The sequence below is a fragment of the Schistocerca serialis genome, chromosome 8 (assembly GCF_023864345.2).
Source record: "Schistocerca serialis cubense isolate TAMUIC-IGC-003099 chromosome 8, iqSchSeri2.2, whole genome shotgun sequence".
Lineage (NCBI taxonomy): Eukaryota > Metazoa > Arthropoda > Insecta > Orthoptera > Acrididae > Schistocerca > Schistocerca serialis.
In genome coordinates, this window is record NC_064645.1 from 273,660,108 (window position 1) to 273,684,151 (window position 24,044).

General features: G+C 42.3%; 1 protein-coding gene across 2 annotated transcripts in view; it reads right to left on the reverse strand.

The window, feature by feature from the left end:
- Positions 1-13,509, reverse strand: part of LOC126416382 (uncharacterized) — an 822,286-nt gene extending 808,777 nt beyond the window's left edge. For both annotated transcript variants that reach the window (XM_050084062.1, XM_050084061.1), the window contains exon 1: positions 13,290-13,509. The gene's annotated coding sequence lies outside the window, so the exon portion shown is untranslated. The remainder of the gene's footprint in view (positions 1-13,289) is intronic.
- Positions 13,510-24,044: the final 10,535 nt, after the last annotated feature.

The window sequence follows — 24,044 nt, forward strand, 5'->3', positions numbered from 1 at the left end:
CCTTAGGTTAGTTACGTTTAAGTAGTTCTAAGTTCTAGGTGACTGATGACCTCAGATGTTAAGTCCCATAGTGCTCAGTGCCATTTGAACCATTTTAGTACAAAGACAGCCAGCTCCGCCAACACGCTGCCCTTCTACACCTTGTGTACGTGGTACTACCGCCACCTGTGTATGTGCACATCGCTATCCCATGGCTTTCGTTACAGCGTATTGCTCCCTCCAACGTACCGTGTGATCAAAAAAGTCAGTATAAATTTGAAAACTGAATAAATCACGGAATACTGTAGACAGAGAGGTACAAATTGACACACATGCTTGGAACGACATGGGGTTTTATTAGAACCAAAAAACACAAAAGTTCAAAAAATGTCCGACAGATGGCGCTTCAACTGATCAGAATAGCAATAATTAGCATAACAAAGTAAGACAAAGCAAAGATGATGTTCTTTACAGTAAATGCTCAATATGTCCACCATCATTCCTCAACAATAGCTGTAGTCGAGGAATAATGTTGTGAACAGCACAATAAATCATGTCCGGAGTTATGGTGAGACATTGGCGTCGGATGTTGTCTTTCAGCATCCCTAGAGATGTCGGTCGATCACGATACACTTATGACTTCAGGTAACCCCAAAGCCAATAATCGCACGGACTGTGGTCTGGGGACCTCGGAGGCCAAGCATGACGAAAGTGGCGGCTGAGCACACGATCATCACCAAACGACGCGCGCAAGAGATCTTTCACGCGTCTAGCAACATGGGGTGGAGCGCCATCCTGCATAAACATCGTACGTTCCAGCAGGTGTTTATCAGCCAGGCTGGGGATAATGCGATTCTGTAACATATCGGCGTACCTCTCACCCGTCACGGTAGCAGTTACAAAACTAGAATCACGCATTTCCTCGAAGAAAAAGGGCCCGATAACGGTAGATGTGGTAAATCCATCCCATACTGTGACTTTCTCGTCGTGCAATGGAGTTTCCACGACAGTTCTAGGATTTTCGGTAGCCCAAATTCTGCAGTTGTGGGCGTTGACAGACCCTCGATGCGTGAAATGAGCTTCGTTGGTCCACAACACGTTACTCAACCAATCGTCATCTTCCGCCATCTTTTGAAACGCCCACACCGAAAATGCGTAACAGTTCATGATGCCGATGGATTTTGTACGGATAGCATCGGAGGGTAAGCCTCAGTGCCAGCCAAACAGTAGTGTATGGAATGCCGGTGCGACGTGTGATTGCACGAGCGCTGGCTTCCTCGCGCATAGGCGAACCCGCTACAGTCTCCATTTCTTCCTGAACTGTCTCAGCAGCATTACGCCTTGTGCTCGGTCGGCCACTTCGGGGTCTATCGTCTAAACAACCCGTGGCTTCGAAGTTCGAAATCATTCCCGCCACAGCTTCATTTGTCAACGGACCATTATCCGTTCGAATCCCCTTCCTATGGCGATAGGATCGTAACGCTGAACTAGCACATTCTCCATTCTGATAATACAGCTTCACTAAAAGCGCCTTTTCAGGTAACGTCAACATGCTGCGACTACTGGCGCATCTGATTCTCTCTCTCTCATTACAACTCCTTTTATACACGACTGTCATGCGCAGTCACTGACGTTTTGCTGTCCAGCGCCATCTGTCGGACATTTTGTGAACTTTGTTTTTTTTCCCTAATAAAACCCGATGTCATTCCAAGCATGTGTGTCAATTTTTACCTCTCTATCTACATTATTCTGTGGTTTATTAAGTTTTTAAGTTTATACTGACTTTGTGATCAACCGGTATATCTCGCTAAAACACCATGAAGATAGAGAGATTCGAACTCACACGGAGGCTTACCGATTACCGTTCTTCCCGCGAACCATTCGCGACTGGAACAGGAAAAGGGGGCAGTGGCAGTGGTGCAAAAGGTACCCTCTGTCACACGTCGCCAGGTGGCTTGCGGAGTATGGATGTAGATGTAGATGTAAAAGGTTATGATCACATTTTACAGCACTGCGTGTTGCGTACAGTAGAGGAACAGTTCGTAGTCGATGGCTGTACCAGCAGACAATGGTCCTTGCCATAAAGCAGCCTCTCTGAGGAAATGGACTGTGTACAATAACGCTCGTGAAATGGACTGGTGTCTGGTTTCGGCTACTTGAAAAGAATGGGCTGCCATTCCTCTACACACATGCAGTGTGTCCGCAGCAGATTTCAAGCCATTCAATGTTAATGTCCTCTAATAGGTGTCCTATTACTTTAATGTTTCACGAGGATATTCAAAACACTAGAACATTCAGGTCGTATGCTAGCATTTCTTCCGTTGATTTGCTTTTGGTTGCCATTACCCAATCGTAACCGTACTCAGTTTTTGTTCTGCCTAATATCAAACAGCAACAAGAATAGGTGACGTTGAACTGATCAGTCTACAAAATAGTGTTGTACGAGCGCAGCATATTTATTACGTCCTGGACACCACACAGGTTTTTCCTGAATAAACAGTCGAAGGAGTCGTAACAGACCAATCGCATTAAAATTCATCAAACTTTTCAAATGAGAAGAATCTCATACTGTTCGGGCGTAATATGGTGGATGAAGTTCTGCATACGAAATAACTACGAATATTTTGTGCACTGACTTGTTTTGTTACTATGATAAACGCACTACATACAAAACAGTTGAATCATAATCCGATAAATTTATATTATTGTTATGTGACTAGATGAAGGGTAGTTCCGTTATTACAACCTGAAGGCAAATTTGGTTGAAACAAAGGAGTGAAGAAGGTGACAATGTACTGAAACTAGCGAAAATCACATTGCTGGATGGGAAAATTGGTGGCTATTGTGCTTTAGAAGTCATGCTCTTCATCATGACTGATTAATTATTTGGAAAATGGCGTAATACTGCTCCGCTGTTATTACGGAAAGTTAACGGACTGTTTACCTCATGAATTGGAGCAGAAGCAACCACAAAATGCACCGGAATAGCGCATTTGTTCACAAATCTTCCGTTGCTATTGCAACACGCCATGAGCAGATAGTTCCTTTGCCATCCCTGCCTCCAGAGTCGGTGCTGCTTTTACCATTTTTCTAACTTCAAATGCTGCTTTGAAATGAAGAAATTTTCGTCTAGTACAGAGACTATCTGTGCTGTATTGTGGATTAGCTGTTTATTTAAGCTTTAGACTGTTAGTTACCGGGAGGTCTAAGACATTTCATCAAGAATCAATAATCTGGTCGTATCAATTTCCAAATAAGACATTCACAACAACCTCACACGAATCCCAGTTTCAGTCGCCTGGCTCTCTAATTCTATAGCTTCAAAACTGAAATCTCCGCTGTTAGTGAACCTGTTTCATGTGAATGGCAGCAATTTCAGTGCTGCATTGACACAATATCGTCGACAGAAGGGTCTGACAGACCCGATGTCATTAAATGGCATGACCGGGAAACTTGCTCGCGACATTCTCCTAAGTTTTCTCTGAAGCGCTCTGCCAGTACACCTCCTGAGGCAGGTGCCTACAACAGCAGCCGATTATCATGTTTGACCCACCTTTGAGCCTACCTTTCCCCAGATTAATACACTTTTCGATTCTTTTATAATTTCCCTAGGCACGGCAGTAAATAAGCTGGGAACATTGGCGTCGGGGCTATCCTTGCGATATACACACATCAAAAAAAGTTTTACATGACCTCGGTTCCGAGAGTTCCGGAACCTGTTAGGAAAATTGGAATAGAGATTAACATAAAGATCATTTCCGTCCTTTTTATTGCTCATGAAAACCACACATTGCATGTTGTACCACCATATAGCGAGCTCTTCAGAGGTGGTGGTCCAGATTGCTGTACACTCCAGTACCTCTAATACCCAGTAGCACGTAATGGCCTTATGTAACTCATCATTTATAGCCTTTCCATTCAGTTCAGTAGTGATATTATCCTGTGCTATAGCCGCTGTCCTGTCTCTCTTTTCACTGTATTCTACATCGCCTTGTCTGTTCTCAGTATTACTGATTTCCGACATTATGAGGGTATTCCTTGATTTTTAATAATCTTACGTAGTAATTTTGAGCCGCTTTTGTAGTGTGCAACTATTACAGAATCTTTACAAGTTTTTTGCCAACAGATACAGTTTCTTTCACAAGATGCTTTAATCCCCCTGGATACTGGGGCTAGTAGTACAAATGTTGTATGGGAAACAGATCTGGAGATCTTGATGGCCACGGAAGTACCTCAACATCAAGCAGACAGTTCGTAAGGACACTTGCCATGTATGGAGCAGCATAGTCTTGTTGAAGTATGGCGCCACGATACTCTCCCATGAGGGATAACACATGAGAACGCAGGATGTCTGTGACGTATTGTTGCGTCGTCAGTTTCCTCAGTCACTACCGTCTCCCCATAACAGGAGACCAAGAGAAACACCACTGAGCCTCTCCACAACATTCGAAGAATGGGTCCTCTCCCGAGGTCGCCGTCATACTCGCCGAAATACAATGTGAAGGCCATGCCTTTCCGGTCACGCACAACTCCAAACGCAGGCTTAACATGTGTACAAGGTTTTGTAACTGTCGGGGCACCTGTCACAACAGGAAATAATGACAAACTTGTTACATTAGAAATTTGATTACCAAGATAAACAAAGTGTGTTTTCATGCCCATTACAGCATGTCGCTTGGAGCCACTGAGTCTACGGCCTTCTGTCTCTTTATACCAAGCACGAGGAGTGGCCAGGCTGGTCGGACACACAAAATGTCAAAATCAGAAAGGCGTACGGCAGGATCATTTACAGTCACCACGGACATTTTGTACGCTGAGATACAGTGGAAGTGACCGACCATCTCTGTGTGGCAGTGGTTTGCCAACGATGTAAAATCAGCATTACATAGTTCGCTGACGACAAAGCAATAATCGTCAAAAGCGTACAGCAATGCATTATACCGTTAGCTGACAACAATGCAGTAATTCTCAAAAGCGTACACCAACTCAGCCGGTCAATCGGCTGTTTAATGAAATGGGGCTAGTACTCGCAGATGGTTAAGAAAGCAAATGTAAATATTGTGCCCATCAGGTGAACATACTAAATGGTTAAGGAGGTTTGTCCTTGTTTAAATTTCCAAAAAGTCAATCTTTTTCTTAAAATTTTCTCTGTGATATCAAGTTTATTCATCGCAGGTTCGCCAGAAATTCCGTAATCGAGTTAGAAGGCGATTTGTGAAGAAGTGTCTCCGGAAACCCTTCACAGAGAAGGATGCTGTCCGGTCAAGTGATCGCTGATCTGAGGTATGTTTAACTATGTAAACCAAAACTCGAAATAATATTTTTCAAATTGGAGGGAAACATAACAAGAGAAAGGTACACTCGATTTTGATCGGAATTTCATGCCGGCATTATAAATTGAATGCTTTATCAGCATACGTAGCTGTTTTGCGATATCTTCAAAAGTCCATTTTCGGCGCACGCTTTTGTCTCGATTATATGGGCGAAGAAAATGACATTTGTTTTAGCAAGTCATCATTTTCTTAGAATTTCATATTTTTCAGTTAGCGTACATAAGTTTATAGAAAATATATTGAAAAGGATTTATTTCAAAATTATTTTGTTGCCAGCCCAATGTGGGGGGGGGGGGGGGGGGGGGGGGAGTTCGGGAATTCCCGCCGATGACCAGTGTTCCAACTGCAAGAGGTCCTTCAACCCGGTGCAGCAGTTACGGGCAATGTCTAATGTGGACACAAAAATGATTTCTTAAGGACGAAACTGTAAGGAGTAAAAGTATACTATCAGATTTAGCATTACTTTTTATTTTAATTGAAAAAAATCACGAATGTCACCCATTTTTCTTGCGTCCAAAGGGTGTTACCCACTTAAACAAACTTCAGCCAGAGAGTCTTGAAAAGTTGGACGAATTTTGCTACCTAGGAAGTAGAATAGATAAAAAGAAGAACACAAAATAACAAGCATTGCACAACGTAAATGAGAGTTCTATAAAGAGAAACAGCTACTAACGTCCAAAATTATAAATCTAGAAACCAGAAAAAGAGTCACAGTAAGCCATGAATAAAACATAGCCCTGTGTAAGTAGAAAACTTGGACAGTGGGAAAGACAGAAATGGAATGGTTGGAAGTCTCTAAAGCGTGCTGTTCTAGGAGAATGTAATGAAGACTTCTTACTACGAGTTAATGAGAATTCATGAATAATTAATAACACTTATGCACAATTCTTCACTAGTCTTGTACTGCCGTTGAGTAACATGTGACTTGATCATTCCCCATAGTGAGTAGCCTTCCGTGGTAATGTCCGGTCTTCCTGATGGCCAATTCAAAGCTGCTAGATAGCCTCGCCTAATAAGTCGGCCTCGAAACTGTTCATCAAGAAATTCACGTAACTGAAAAGTGGAGTGTGCTGGAGAACCACGGTTGCAACAAACCAAATAAGAATATCCATTCACGTGTCCTTCAAGAAAATATACTACAAACACTGGCACAGTGATCGAAAGCGTCCCGCCGCACTGCCTTACTTAATTGATAATCATCCTTGCTTTTGTCGTCGATGAATTGTTGCATCATTAGCAGGATTTAATGGTCAGGTGGAAGTTCATTAACCACAATGGGTTGAGAAACAACTACTTATTTATTATATCCTTTGTCGAAAGGTATTATTGAATCAAACTCATAAAATCATGTCACGAGATCTGAATAAAACATCAACTTCCATGAACGTTTCAAACGAAATTTCCTATGTATGAATTAATTTTCAAAATTCTTTCGACAGAGACAGTAAAATTCGGTATACCATTTGCCTTTTTGCGACCGGGCATTCGCGACCGACCACTCGCGAAGACTCCTCACTAACAATGTAAAAATGTCGGTTCAACCGCCTATTTACAGCGTAAAAAGCACTGCAATTTACGCGTTTCGAAGGTCGAGCCTTCATCTTCAGAATTACTGACCGATAAACGTGTAAGAGCGACCAATATAAAACATAAACAAGAGCAATAAAAATAACAGAATAAGGTGACTTCCTCCCTTGCAGCCGGATATTCTTAAGATGTACATCCATCAAATGTACATCCCACAGACAAACACAGAAGTAACGCAAGTGTGTGCTGTTCGTGAATGTAAACATGAAATCAAAGACACACTGGAGAAACAAAGATGACGTTTAATCTTGTAGGGTAGCTCGGAAACTTAAATACCACCATGAACAGAAGGCTGGCTGTATACTATAAAGTCGCCAAATAATTGCAAATTTCAAAAACTCTCTGCAAGGTTTCTGAAAAAGCTTAATATCGGAACATATTTAGCGACTTTACCGTATACTGCTAGTTTTCTGCCCATGACGGGATTTGATACTTATACATCATCTTTATATATTCGTACCTCTTTGATTTCATGTTTACATTCATGAAGACCTCACCCACGTTACTTCTGTGATTGTCTGCAGGATATAGCTTTCAGGAAGGTATATGAAGTGTGGACGCATAAGGTTGTTATTGTGACGCTGCCAGTACTTACGGACAACATACGCCATTCAATTTTAATCTATTTTACCAGTTGACAGCGATATGGATGCATATTTTAAGATAGTAGGCATGTTATTTTATTATTTGTATTGCTTTTGTTTTAGTTTTAAATTGGACGCCCTTAGACGGTTCTTGTACTGTGATTCTAAAGATGAAGCTTGGCCTTCGAAACGCGTAAATTCTGGTCGTTTTACCTTGTAGAAAGGTGGCTGGGTCGATATTTAACTTTTATTTTTACAACTCCGACCTCACCCATTATGGACAAATGCAGAATCCTTACTAGCGAGTCCCGTGCTAGCGCACACTCAAAAGCAAGCCACCGTGGTACTCACTGTTGAGTTCAGAGACGATTACCCACGCATTGTCTCACTGCACACTGGTTGCATTTGCTCGTCATCGATCGAGATGCTGCAACAGGCCTCACACGATGTCATCTCGGCCAATATCATAACATGAGGAGGGTTTCTTTCCAACTCTTGTACGTAATGGGGAGTTTCCTTATATCAGGAAGCCACGTTCCTCTAGTCCGAAATGCACTATATCGCACATTCATCAGAAAATACACTCTTGAGCGCGACATGGCACGTAGAAGCCGTGCCACAAAACAACGGCAAGCAACAACTCGGTGCTCCGTGCTGTTGTCAGGCAATTCCGTTCACGAACATCAATCCTAATCCTTTCACTTTCGAATCTCTTTTTAAAGTCCCCATGCGATGCTGCCGCTGGGACTCAAAGCTCAGCTGTTCTTTTGTGAATGGATTTCGTTCCTCAACAGCGGTACGAGGATTTCCTTGAAATCCTATACAACCAGGATGTTGTAACTTTCGGGGTTACACTTCTGGAGGCCGGCCGGGGTGGCCGAGCGGTTCAAGGCGCTACAGTCTGGAACCGCGCGACCGCTACGGTCGCAGGTTCGAATCCTGCCTCGGGCGTGGATCTGTGTGATGTCCTTAGGTTAGTTAGGTTTAAGTAGTTCTACGTTCTAGGGGACTGATGACCTCAGAAGTTAAGTCCCATAGTGCTCAGAGCCATTTGAACCATTTCTGAACGCTTCTGGATCCCAATTAGAATCCACCTCCAGAACGCATATAAAACACTTTATATTCCACGGGTATTGCGTGTTGTCCACACAGTGTTTTGCTCGAGTCATTTTGACGCCGACGATGACGATGATGTGTTATAGCCATTAGATCAGTCCATCACTGCAAGTTCAATATTCCACAGTCCTCCAGATTCTCTGCGATCCTTTTCGTGGCTGTGAGTGAGGTATTAAAATAAACTAACGTTGTCAACTAACTGGTATCTTCTTCCTCCTCTAGCGCTCTTCCCAGTCACTAGTCCTTTACTGCATTCTTTATTATGCAGTCTCTCCTAATCCACTGCCCTAGCCGTTCCTTTTCTTCCTCTTAACTGTTTCCAGCTTACTTCTTTTTTCGTCCACGCTTTGTAATACAACCTGATATGTTTTACCTGTCCATTTACACCCTCCATTCTTCCCCAGATCCGTATCTCCTTAATCTCTAAGCGTTTCTCCTGTCTCTGGTGCAGTGTTCATGTTTCGGCACCATACAGGGCAACACTCCATGCAAAACACTTCACTAATCTCTTCCTGCTTGGCCGCCAAACTGAAAAAGATCTCCATCTTGTCGTCCCCAGAACGTGTTCTGTGTCTCGAGATTGGTTCGACCACGAATCATTATGTTTAGCATTATTATTTGATTTGTTTTTTTTTACTGTTATTGTTATTGCTTTTATCATAATTTGTATGTATAGCATATGTTGTAAAAATACTGCCAGCATTTATTTTATTAGATCTTAGTCATTACTCTTGATTCATATTGTCACTAGAGTAATCTAATTTTCTTATTTAAACTATTGTCATGATGTAACTCTGATGTGTGAAATGCTGCATGTGTGGAACACTGGTCCGATGTAAGAGAGGGCCTGATGGCCCTAATCTGATCCGGTTAAATAAATAAATATTGGGAAGCAAGAAGACGAATTACGATGACCCAAGTGCCAGAACATTAAAGTAATAATAATAGATTATTTACTGGTACCACAAAGTATTGCTCCTTCTGTATAACATTTATTTTGCTACAGCTAGCCTTGGTTTTATTTCTAGATTACATGTCATATTACTGGTAGTTAATGCATCCTAAGCCCCTGAAGTTATCAGCTTGTTTCAACCCAGCACAGATTTTCATTTTCATCTTCTTTCGTTGCCTTGTAAAAATCAATGCTTTAGTCTTCCTCACATTCATCTTCCTTTCATAATAATCACAGCTGGTGTTCAGTTCTTTAAACATATTTTTAATTGTCATTTCATTTCCACCTAGCAAGACCCTATCATCAGCAAACTTTATGCTTCCTCCTATTATCACACGACACTTTTGTTGTTCGAATCATAACGAAAACAAACTATTGTTGTTGTTGTGGTCTTCAGTCCTGAGACTGGTTTGATGCAGCTCTCCATGCTACTCTATGCTGTGTAAGCTTCTTCATCTGCCAGTACTTACTGCATTTTCTCTGCCTCGTGATGACTGGGCGTGGATGTGTGTGATGTCCTTAGGTTAGTTAGGTTTAAGTAGTTCTAAGTTCTAGGGACTGATAACCATAGATGTTAAGTCCCATAGTGCTCAGAGCCATTTGAATTTACTGCAACCTGCATCCTTATGAATCTGCTTAGTGCATTCATCTCTTGGTCTCCCTCTACGATTTTTACCCTCCACGCTGCCCTCCAAGGCTAAATTTGTGATCCCTTGATGCCTCAGAACATGTCCTACCAACCGGTCCCTTCTTCTTGTCAAGTTGTGCCACAAATTTCTCTTCTCTCTAATTCTATTCAATACCTCCTCATTAGTTATGTGATCTACTCATCTAATCTTCAGCATTCTTCTGTTGCGCCATATTTCGAAAGCTTCTATTCTCTTCTTGTCTAAACTATTAATCGTCCACGTTTCACTTCCATACATGGCTACACTCCATACAAATATTTCAGAAACGACCTCCTGGCACTTAAATCTATGCTCGATGTTAACAAATTTCTCTTCTTCAGAAACGCTTTCCTTGCCATTGCCAGTCTACATTTTATATCTTCTCTACTTCGACCCTCATCAGTTATTTTGCTCCCCAAATAGCAAAACTCCTTTACTACTTTAAGTGTCTCATTTCCTAATCTAATTCCCTCAGCATCACCCGACTTAATTCCACTACATTCCATTATCCTCGTTTTGCTTTTGTTGATGTTCATCTTATATCATCCTTTCAAGACACTGTCCATTCCGTTCAACTGCTCTTCCAAGTCCTTTGCCGTCTCCGACAGAATTACAATGTCATCGGCGAACCTCAAAGTTTTTATTTCTTGTGCATGGATTTTAATACCTACTCCGAACTTTTCTTTTGTTTCCTTTACTGCTTGCTCAATATACAGATTGAATAACTAGGGGAAGAGGCTACAACCCTGTCTAACTCCCATCCCAACCACTGCTTCCCTTTCGTGCCCCTCGACTCTTATAACTGCCATCTGGCTTCTGTACAAATTTTAAATAGCCTTTTTACCCCTGCCACCTTTAGAATTTGAAAGAGAGTATTCCACTCAACATTCCGTAGAAATGTTGGAACTCGTGAAGCAATACTGACCTTACGACTTATTTTAAAAGAAAAACAAACTATGTACTACACGAAATTTTCATTTTCCAGTCGTGGAGAAAAGGAAATAGATGAATAACAAGTTACGGAGCACAGGACCCAAGCTGAATTGCTGACGCGAGCCTGGGTGCGCAGGGCGGGCAGCTGGCTGGCGAGGTCTGCCCTGCTCAAGGCTGTGGGTTCGGGCCCCGGCGGGGTCGCTGACTTCAGCCGCCAAACTAAAAATAATGAAGCACGAGCCCTAGCGCGACGGCAGCGCAGCAACACCGGCGCCGTCGTCCCTACACGTGATGTGCAGGAATCTTAGAAGCGTCTTCCACAAGCTACACATTGTCCAATGCCCAAATAATATCGGCACTTGTGCAAATCTTGTATTGCAAGATCGTCTCAAATCTATTTGAGAAGCTTTTAACAAAGACAAACAGAGAACGTGTTAATTGCTCTCCTGTGTGTGTGACGTTCCGTACAGGATCTGATAATTCCAACACCACAATCTAATAGGAAAGGTCTGGTAGAATGGTTTTACAGAGCCTGAGACATCCAATCATCAATGATATGCTCAAATATTTGGTGCTGTCTACGTCGATGCTAGTGACTCATCGATACCGCCAATGCCGTACTGAATGGAACCAAAGTCGCGTTTTGTGGAGGATCTGCACCGTATCTTCTGAATCTTAAGCCTCTGGAAGTCATTGCCGTCTCGAACAACAGTGTTAAGATTATGAGTGTGACGTGAACAGATCTGCTACATACTGAAAACAACCGTGTCTTTTTTAGCGTGACTGAGTAGAATGGCGCACTTTGAGAAAAATGGAGCAATGTGTGAAAAGAACAAAAGACCGATGTTCGCTTATCTACATAGCTGCTTCTTATTCCAGAGGAATTATGATATTAACTCTTCCTGATGCTGGAGAGGGTTGATTCTCCATTTACTTGCTATTTACAAGAATACGTAATTAAATTTACATTTCGACGCAGACTAAATGTTTCATAAATGACAGAGTATCATCATATCTTCTCCCGTGAAAAGGTAGGTAAGTGAAAGGTCATTCCTTAAACATTCGCAAGAATATGTTGACACATTCTTTCCATAGGAGTTGTGAAATTCGCTTCCAATACTTGCCGATGCTGGCGCTCCTGTGTAAGATTTAGGCGTTTTTCCTCGATCGTCTAGGTAACTGCTGGGTTGGTTCTTAAAACTTAGTTGTTATGTACAAAAATACTTAACCGAATTTACATTTTAACTAAGTCTGAATATTTCTCAAATGGCTGAATATACAGTTCTCTTATCCTGAAATATATAATTCTGGTGAAACATAATGTATGAAATACTTCCTGTAACGCTTTCAGTGTTGACACAGCATCAGCGAAGCAAAAGAAGAACCTCTTCAAGCCAACGCAAAACTAAAAAATACGTTACGTTGCTAGTGTATCTATGCTGTCGTGCACTGTAAAATGGCAACTGAACTTACAAAGCTATAAGAGGTGACTATTGTTGTGAAAACAATACTACATCATCTATTACAAGGTCGATACCACTACATGTATGTTCCTCCACATAACAACCATATGTGGACGAGCTAAGCGGAATGTATCTTTTTGCTTGTAAGTGCATCAGTGTAGCACAATAAAAATATTGCCAGCGAAGCGCAGTAATTACTGAAAGATTGAACATTTTTCTTGATTACCTACAAAATGCAAAACAGGCTGACGTTTTGCAAGATAGTACACAATGTGATGCTCTGAGTTATGATCTTATTTGGAACCACAAGGAAAGTTTCTCAACCGTAGCACGTACTCTGTAACAGTAAGAAGCCACACATGCATAGCCAGCAACATCTTCGTCAGTTATTTAGAAAATTTACAACCTAAGCGTCTTTGCAGCTCAATTGTTTTACTCCTAAGACAAAGAATACACATCGAAATATGAAACAGTGAAGGAAGACAGTACGTTACGAGGGTTTCCCATCTGAAATCAGCACTCTTTTTACTATGCTGGTCCTCAACAACAATGTAACCTTTGATAAAGACAAAACATTATGTAGCGGAGTCCATGGCAAACACAAACACCAAATATTTAACAAGGGTATGTGGTTGGTTCTACAAATGATGTAAGTCCTGCATGTTCGTACTTACCCCAAGCTGCAGCAACGCCTGGCTGGGGAGGTCACGAAGCTGCGGCGTCAGAAGTTCCTTGTTTACATCAGACGTTGCACTGCCTGGCTACGCTTGGCCGCTGGAAGCAAAGATATTACACCACACGGTTCCGACGTGCCACGGCGGCCAGTCGGGAGTGCAGCCGGCTGTCTTTCGCTAGCGCTGCCCTTGTTTTTTTCTTGTTTTTACTCCTCCAGCTCAGTCGGTGTTGGCTCAGTTCTCCTCCTTCCCACCACCGACCACCTACAGTCTACGCGCAGCGCTGGCGATTACTGCGCATGCGCGCTGCATAATGACGTCAGCCTGGCGTCACGCACGAAGGCTGTGCATTGGTCGTTTCTCGGGCGCCTTCGCTGCAGAGCATGTCCAGCGCTGCAACAGCTGCCTATGCAAAATCGTTCGCCACAGAAAGACGCTGACCAGGAAACTAAATTTCGATTTGCTTGTACGCAGAATTGTATCTCGTTCATTCCTGGTTGTTTTACAGAATAATCAACATCAGTACAGCGGAAACCACTCTGAAGTGCACGGCAGAAGGTTCTTCCTGAAGTATCACATATTACGACTTTGTCTCGGTTCATCTCCAAATAAATTGTTCAGTTGGCTCTAAGCACTATGGGACTTAACATCTGATGTCATCAGTCTCCGAGAACTTAGAACTACTTTAACCTAAGGACATCACACACATCCACACCCGAGGCAGGATTCGAACCTGCGACCGTAGCGGTCGCGCGGTTCCAGACTGAAGCGCCTAGAACCGCTCGGCCGCACCGGCCGGCTCTCCAAATAAAGTGCGGGAAGAACGATTGTTCAAATGTCTCTGTGTGCACAGTAGTTACTCTGCTTGTCTTCATGGTCCGTTTGTGTGATACATTGCCTGGCACTTAAAACTTGAACACATGACAGTGCCTCGGAACAAACTTCAAATTTGCCTGAAGTGTATTACATGCTTGGACATGCAGGTGATTAGCATTTCAGCCTATCTGCAAGAGAGGTTACGAGGAACGCCATCTCCATTCTGCATTACACAGCGGGTTTCTCTTCCAGAATTAGTATTTTAAAGTTGTTTGTTTGTGAAAAGCTCGTTTGATGCCTCACCCACGACTGGAAAACGTGTTTCAGTATTTGTAGGAATTCGACTCTGCCATAATCGTGATCTAACGATACTGCATTTTATCAATCCGTGATATTGGTCGAGATCCCACGAATATGAAATCGATGGTTTTAGGGAGGCCATACTGAACGTCACAAAGGATCTTAGGCCCAGTTCACACAGAAGTGGTGTGGCTCGAACGACTGCTGCGGACGTGGCGCTGTTTCAAGCCATTTCCTAGTTGGCAAATGAAGCAAAAATTGGTTCAAATGGCTCTGAGCACTATGGGACTTAACTTCTGAGGTCATCAGTCCCCTAGAACTTAGAACTAATTAAACCTAACTAACCTAAGGACATCACACACATCCATGCCCGAGGCAGGATTCGAACCTGCGACCGTAGCGATCGCGCGGTTCCAGACTGAAGCGCCTAGAACCGCTTTTTTTTTTCATTTTGTTCGTTATTGATCGTTGTGTTTGGTCGTTGCGGACGTCGCAAGACATCCTGTTCAAGTTCGGTGGTTGATCCTTCCACTCAGTTTTTTTATTACAGAGGCCAACCGGCTCTCTGACCGAAAACGCTGAGCTACCGTGCCAGCTCTCAGCCACACCGGCCGGCTCAAATGAAGCAGTTCACACAGTGTCGTACAGAAGTGACGTCTGCTGTTTTCATTAATTTCAATGTCAAAATGCGAAATTATTTAGTGTTCGATGTAAAGCTTTATGAAATAATAGAAAAGTATTCTCAATCATACGATCATAAATGTGCAGACTATTGCAATCGCAGCATACAAGACAAAGGCACGGGAGAATATCGCTAGAGAACTAAACGTAACAGGTTAGCCAATAAATCTCAAATTGGCTCTGAGCACTATGGGACTTAACATCTATGGTCATCAGTCCCCTAGAACTTAGAACTACTTAAACCTAACTAACCTAAGGACATCACACAACACCCACAATAAATCTCATTATTAATAATATTGTACAGGGTGGTGCAGAACAGAATGGTTCACCTGAACAGCGTTGTAACTAACAAAAAGCAGATTTTACAGGAGAACAAAAAAAACTGCTTTTTGTTTACCTTTTTCTGTTTTCTTGATGTAGACAGTGCATATGAGGTAAAACGTCATTCTGCATATTTTAACTGTTACTAAGCAATTGCTTATAGCATCTTTGAAAAAAATAGCGCCTTTTTATTTTCTTGGACGAACAACGTTGTATCTGTGTAGTTACAGTGCTGTTCCATTGAAAAACTGTGTATGTTTTTGTGTTACTTATGGCAGGAATAGAAAGCTTACGTTAGGCGAAATATAAAATCATTATCGTCAGGTGATAAAACGGTGAATTATACATTGTTATCATATCGGAGTATAAATTACATCGTCAGTCTATAAAAATTGTCAGTACAAATCTGCACAAGCAGCACAAAATTTAATAACATTTTTGGAAAGAACGACAACACAGGTCGGACCACATAATGTTTACTGCAGTACAAATCTGCACAAGCAGCAACAGAATACATAGAAAAAATTAACAGTATTCCTGTTGCAAATATATTAAACATGAGCAGTCAGCATTACATTTTCTGTCCTCAGTCAATGGCTTTTGCAAGACATACGTGCAAATCCGCCGTTCGCTTGGTACTCACAGAAAACCCGTTTTTCAGCTGGCATATACTGTCACTTGTCAAATAAGGCTTTCTTCTTGGCACTTTTTGCTGACGGAAATGAATCTTACAAGATAGACAAAATTGTAATGTTATCTAGCGGCAGGTTTCTTTTCCCAGTAGCCGGCCATTGTGGCCGAGCGGTTCTAGGCGCTTCGGTCCGGAACCACGCTGCTGATACGGTCGCAGGTTCGAATCCTGCCTCGGGCATGGATGTGTGTGATGTCCTTAGGTTAGTTAGGTTTAAGTAGTTATAAGTTCTAGGGGACTGATGACCTCAGAAGTTAAGTCCCATAGTGCTCAGAGCCATTTGAACCATTCTGTCTCACCGTGGGAAAATATGTCCAGCGATGAGGAGTTTTTTCTCTTCAGCAGTGAAATATAAACAGGTGATTAGATTTTGTTGAAGCATCATAATATTATGAACATCTCTCAAAAAATCAGCAATATTTTGGTGTACATTCAAAAGAAAATTATATGAAAAATAGGTGTTATGAACAAAACATTAGATTCGTCGCTTTTCTCCGAATGCTGTCCTTCCGTGTGTCTACTACAATACAGAAACAATTCTGACAGATACCATCAAAATGCTGGAAACGATCGCGAAGCATGTTCAGTTCTTTCATTATGTCGAATGTGCCATATTTCTTCCTTTTTTCATCCATAACGAACGTACTCACTACCTTCTTGGCTGCTCAACATTAACAAGTTACAAAAGATCTGGCTCATCAATATCTTTGTCTGATGAAGATGGCATATTCCGATCGATTTGCAGCACGACCGTCCCACATTGCTCTGACAGCGCCACTTCAGCGTGGCAGCGTGAATTCCTTGCATCCCGTCCACACGACACGCCTCTGGCTCACGGCCAAGGGGTGTCTACACCATGCCATTTCTGTTTGAATTCGGCCTTTGATAGTGCCACTTCCGCGTGCATTGCTTGCATCCCACCCATGCTACATCCTTGCCTCGCTGCCACCAGGAGTCCATTTTATGCCACTTCTGTGTGAATTAGGCCTCTGACAGTGCCACTTCAGTGTGAATTGTTCACGACCCACCCAACTCAAGCGCTGCCTCGCCGCTGTCAGGTGTCCATGCCATTACACTTCTGTGTGAATTGGATCTTTGACAGCGCCATTACGGTGTGCATTGCTTATATCCCACCACTCCACATCAATACCTCGCCACCGTACAGTGGTTCAGAACGGCCTAATCCCTGGCCAAAAGTCGAAAAGTAAGAATAATAATTCCAAAATTTCCAATTTTAGATTTTTGGGGTCACTGATTACGAATTTGATATCAAAATTATGAAACTCAAAATGGCAGACAAAAATGGCGGACATTTTGGAAAAACAGTCACGTTATCGGTCCGAAAATTTGCACCAATAGGTGTTCGAGGTCGCTGATTACGAATTTGATATCAAAATTATGAAATTCAAAATGGCGGACATTTTGGAAAATTTATCACTCATCGGTCCGAAAATTTGCGCGATTCGGTTTTCGAGTCGCTGATTACGAATTTGATATTAGATTCATGACATTTGAAATTCCAAAATGAAAAAACAATTTTGTAGAATATCTAAATTTCTATTTTATGTTACGTACATAACTCCATACAGTACATTGGATTAATTAAAAATCATAATCTGGGTCAGATGGATCCGTCGTACATGTTTCGATTTCCGCTGAGGGTAAGCTACTATTTGTGAATAATCTTCTGGTGTTTCCAGTAGAAGTTCTAGTATATCAGAAGGTAATGGCCCACTATTTTTCATTTCTCATTTTTGAAAATTAGTTATCAGTGGGTCCGAGGCTGCAAGAAGCCGACGAAAAACGTCAGACATTGTCTCCTCTCCCGTACATTTTCGAGAAAAATTTTCGCGCTACCGACGAATGTCCTTTTCCCTCGCTTCTTGAGCGTCCTCGGAAAGTTTATTGTCCATGAACAATGCTCGAAATAATATTTGTAAACATATTTCGATATTTCTATAAAAATGGTCATTACAGTTGGAATTTTATTTAATAATCTTTATTCGCATTGCTACACCGTTGCAATAATATACCGTACTTATTTCCAAAAATACTTTAGAAAGAGATAGAAAACATATAGAAAAACCCTCCATACCTCGTCCCTTCCAAGCCTCAGGTATAGAAAGTTGAGGGGAGAACATCGCCAATAGCCACAGGGCGTAATGAGCACGACAGCGTGCACGGTAACACTAAAATCGTTATTATTCAAAATGGGCAACTTTTGAGCAGCTAATTCTCGAAAATGTCATTAATAGATGGATCAACAAACAAGTCCCTGTCAATTCCAGCCTTAAAATGTGTTAAAAAATTTTTATATCGATACAAATGTATTTCTAAAGAAAGTGGACAACATGATAATCACGACTACCTTTAGCATAACGTTTCATAAATAACAACAAACATTTTCGAAAATTCAAGTACATAAAAAGTTTCTACGTACCTTCATCAACATTTTCCATTTTGGAAAATAGGAATCGGACGTGTCGTTGTAAGATTCTGTATGAATTTCTTAAGCACTGTATAACTGGGCACTGAAGCGTCGCGCGTGTGTTTCTACGAAAGGCAACTTACGACTGTCGCAGGGAACAGGTATACAATATTGTGGCCTCTGCTTATACTATCTGAATGTCCCATACCCCCCTCTGCAAGAATCCATTCCAAACACATCGATCTTTCAACCGTGCGGTTCTAGACGCTACAGTCTGGAGCCGAGCGACCGCTACGGTCGCATGTTCGAATCCTGCCTCGGGCATAGAGGAGTGTGATGTCCTTAGGTTAGTCAGGTTTAATTAGTTCTAAGTTCTAGGCGACTGATGATCTGAGAAGTTAAGTCGCATATTGCTCAGAGCCATTTGAACCATTGGGCAGCGCCCCTTCAGTGTGCATTTCTTATGTCCCACCTATGCCACATCGCTGCTTCGCCGCTGACAGGCGTCCATGTCACAACACGCCACTTCTGTGTGAAGTCTTAAATGGGAATCGCAAAACAACCTGTATACTACTGGTAAATTGCACCGATAAGAAGAATTGAAAATAACGAAATATTGCTGTTTGCTGGCTGGTCGCCGTGGTCGTGCGGTTCTAGGCGCTCCAGTCCGGAGCCGCGCTGCTGCTACGGTCGCAGGTTTGAATCCCGCTTCGGGCATGGATGTGTGTGATGTCTTTAGGTTAGTTAGGTTTAATTAAAGTTCTAGGGGACTGATGACCACAGCAGTTGAGTCCCATAGTGCTCAGAGCCAGAGCTGTTTGCAGTTATACGATATAGTAGGAGGAAAACTATATTACATTTGTAGGGGTATTGAGGGTGTATAAAGTGTGAAATTTATTGTACATAGCTGCCACCTTTGGCAGCAACGATCGTTCTAACTACTTTGTTATCGAGTCAAACTGAAGTGGATGATAGTTATGGTCACACCATTTCATGCTGCTACAATTTTATGTCAGAACTCATCAAATAGTGACTGATACCTGACAAGTACGAGTCTCCTGGCAATCCGTGAACAAATCTTTTCAATGGATGAGAGGTCTGAAGAATGTGTTAGACGGAACAACAGTCTCATGCCCTCTGTATTGAAGCACAGGAAACACAGTGTCCACCACTATGTTGTCAAAAGATATCAGGATGAAAACACTGGCGATCAAACACAGCAATTAGCTTTAAAATGCCAGATACATAGCAGCTGTTGTCTTAATTACAGGCTATGTGTTCACGTTGTGTATCCAGTAGTACTGCGTACCATCATGCTTGATGCGGGGTCCGTATGACAGGGGTAATCACATCTGGGAACATTCATTCTCCTTGAAGCCTCCACACATGTGCAAAAGCCGTCGGCGCGTAGTTCAGAAATCGTACCGAAATGATGGAACCGCCCAGACTGCATCACACACTCCTTAAGGCCCTACTTTAAATTCCAGTTGCCCAGCGGAATCACAATCTTAAAAGTTATCCTAACACGAAATCCTAAGGTGGGAGCTGCTATAAAATCCTCCTGAATGAGTGTTTTTACTCAGATGACAAATAACAATTATAATGAAATGACAAGTTACTTCAAATGAAATACAAATAAAATTAAATTGATGTTTTATTATACTAAAAGTAATGACACAGCATGACTCAGTGAGAGGACTGTTAGAAAAGGTGATTGCAATAAAGGTATGAAGCATTTGCGGGGCAAGGGTACCGTCTCCTAGCTGCGCATTTAATCACTAATACGAATGCAAGCCACCAAATGTTTTAGTTACTTCTGTGATTGACTGAGTAAAAAATGAAAACGATGCTGTCACTGGAACCAGAATTAACGGAACTGTGGCAATGGTACATCCCCTTTGGAAACATCAATGCCGACGCATTGCTGGCGCTGATACACACTCTCATCTTCCGTGATGGCAAGTCGGCTGTGTGTGGTTGTAGTGAAGAACTAGAATCTCGCTCTTCAGGACTTGGACGCCACGAACTCCCAACGACAGTCTGAACTCAGAGTCCTCGGCATCTAAAACCAGCGACTTTTCTCCTTTCACATCCAAGCCAAGAATGTCTATTTTCACATGTCCCTGCTCACGAGTGTGCTTTTTGCGCTGTTGCGGTCGCAAGCGTTAATGAGGAAAACATTGTCTTCTGCCAATAACGTGGAAACTGCTGCGTATCTACATCTACATGGATACTCTTCAAATCACATTTAAGTGCTTGGTAGAGGGTTTATCGAATCACCTTCACATTTCTCTATAATTCCAATCTCGTATAGCGTGCGGAAAGAACGAACACCTTCATCTTTCTGTGGGAGCGTTTATTTCCCTTATTTTATCGTGGTGATCGTTTCTCCCTATGTAGGTTGGCGTCAACAAAATATTTTCGCATTCGGAGGAGAAAGTTGGTGATTGGAAATTCGTGAGAAGATTCCTCCGCAACGAAAAACGCCTTTGTTTTAATGATGTGCATCCCAGATCCTATATCATTTCAGTGACACTGTCTCTCCTATTTCGCGATAATACAAAACGAGCTGCCCTTATTTGAACTTTTTCGATATAGCCCGTCAGTCCTATCTGGTAAGGTTCCCACATCGCGCAGGAGTATTCTAAAACAGGACGGACAAGCGCAGTGTAGGCTGTCTCTTTAGTAGGTCTGTTACATTTTCTAAGTGTCCTGCCAATAAAACGCAGTCTTCGGTTAGCCTCTTTGGTTAGCCTTCCCCACAATATTTACTATGTGTTTCTTCCAATTTAAGTTGTTCGTAGTTGTAATTACTAGGTATTTAGTTGAATTTACGGCCTTCAGATTCGACTGATTTATAGTGTAACCGGACTTTAACGGATTCCTTTTAACACTCATGTGGGTGACCTCACACTTTTCGTTATTTAAGATCAACTGCTCATTTTCGAACCATAAATATATCTTTTCTAAATATTTTTACAATTTTTTATCTTCTGATGACTTTACTAGTGGGTAAATGACAGCGCCATCTGTAAACAACCTAAGACGTGTGCCCAGGTTGTCTTCCAAAACGTTTATATAGATAAGGAACATCAAAGGGCCTATAACACTACCTTGGCGAACGCCGAAAATCACTTCTATATTACTCGATGACTTTCCGTAAATTACTACGAACTGTGACCTCTCTGACAGGAAATCACGAATCCAGTCACAGAACTGAGACGATATTCCAAACCACGCAATTTCACCACAAGCCGCTTGTATGGTACTGTGTCAAAAGCCTTCCGGAAATCCAGAAATACGGAATCCATTTGAAATCCCTTGTCAATAGCACTCAACTCTTCATGCAAGTAAAGACCTAGTTGCGTTTGACTGTGTTGACTGTGTGTCAATAAACTGTTTTCTTCGAGGTGATTTATAATGTTCGAACACAATACATGTTCCAAAATCCTGCTGCATATCGCATATCGACGTTAGTGATACTGGCCTGTAATTCAGTGGATTACTCCTATTACCTTTCTTGAATATTGGTGTGGCCTGTGCAACTTTCTAGTCTTTGGGTACGGATCTTTCGTCGAGCGAACGGTCGTATATGATTGTTAAGTATGGAGCTATTGCATCAGCATACTCTGAAAGAAACCTAACTGGTATACAGTCTGGACCAGGACTTGCTTTTATTGACTTAAGTTGCTTCACTACTCCGAGAATATCTACTATGTTACTCATGTTGGCAACTGTTCTTCATTAGATTTCTGGAATATTTACTTCGTCTTCTTCGGTGAAAGAATTTGGGATGGCTGTGTTTAGTAACTGTGCTTTGGCAGTACTGTCTTCGATAGCATCTCCATTGCTATCGCGAAGACAAGGCATTAATTGTGTCTTGCCGCTAGCATATTTCACATACGACCAGAATGTCTTCGGATTTTCTGCCAGGTTTCGAAACAAAGTTTAATAAATTCCCACCACAGAATGTCCTAGTCACAGGTCGATCAGCAGACATCTTCGCCAGTTTCCACCAGAAACTTCCATCCGACGTCAGTAGGCGATGGGCGAATTGGAGCATTATTTATAAGCTTCTGAATTTCCAGCCGGGAATTCCGCGAGGCTCCTCCTTCCACCACGATAGGGGCAGACTTCCCAGGACTTGTAGTTTCTCACAGTATATTGCTAAGTGGCATCCAGCACCTGAGACTACTGCCCTCAGCCTTTTGCAGAGCTGAACTGTGCCGAATACCGCGAACCCCGTCTTAGCTTGATTGACAAGAGAGTTCTGTGAGCCTTCTCAGGTGGCTCCTTGACGTGTGTAAGCTGAAACAAGGCCTCTATCGCTCTCAGGGTGTGCAAACTGAGAAGTTCTCACGCATTCTTAAAATGGAACTACAAGCCTCGAACGACAGCCTCTGAAGTTTTCATTATCCAGCACTAAACAAAGTCAGGAGACTTCTAGCATGATGAAACTAAAATGTGCTGCCTATCGCCAGCCATGACTAGGTCCGACATGCTACTCCAGGCGGGTGTAACAATGAATGTGCGCAACGTAAAATAAAAAAACGCTAAAATGATGATTTAGCCCTGTCTGACTACCCCCTGAAGCAGTTCTTAGGATCCCCTAATGCTCTTTTTTACATACAATTTACAGTTTAAACATACATGAATGATGAAGGCAACTATTACTACTAAATAATAAACGTTGTTGTTCAATATATATTTGTTATAGATTAAAATCAATCCTTTAATTACAATTGTCTATATTTCCTAACTAAAATTATTAATCAATTGCCCAACTCTGCCCTTATTGTGACTGTGCGGTCTAATTTCACTAACGCGGAATGACTGACATCATCTAAGTACCAAAGATGATCTACGATGGTGTGGAACCTCAGTGGAAATAAACTAACGTGATCACAGCTGTTTAGCTTTACAGCCCTAATAAGCCGAAGCAGTTTGCGATATCCCCGTATGTACTGCGACCGGTGCATCGAAGTGATGGTTCTCGTACTCGTCTGCGACGATGGAAGAACTCCAGCCACAAATAAACTCTTACAAACACTAGGACAGCAGAAGGCGGTCCTCTGACTAATATACTTTAACACTGTCTTCTCCTCTCTATGTTCTACAGACGAGAAACGCCAACTCCCAGCCACAAGGGCGGAGTTCAGGTAACGTCACAACGTAAGTAGAGGCAGAAGGTGCTCTCAATTACTGAACGCTGCATACACAACGACGACTTCCAAACCGGAGGTGAAGTCCAGAATCTTATAGGTTCGCAATAGTACAGTGCCTAACTGTTCTAACTATAAACTCTCCTGTGAGCAAAAGCAGCAAGTCCTTCTGTACCAACAAAGCTGATACCGAGCGACAATCACACACGGGCGCTCAGAACGGAAGACCTCGTCACTCTACTGCTGTCTTCCCAGCAAGGCTCGGCTCCCCACCCTCGTAATTCCGAAAACGAATCATATTCCCGAAACCACGGAATATTCTCCCTCTCTACAGATTCTTCTGAACGCCGACC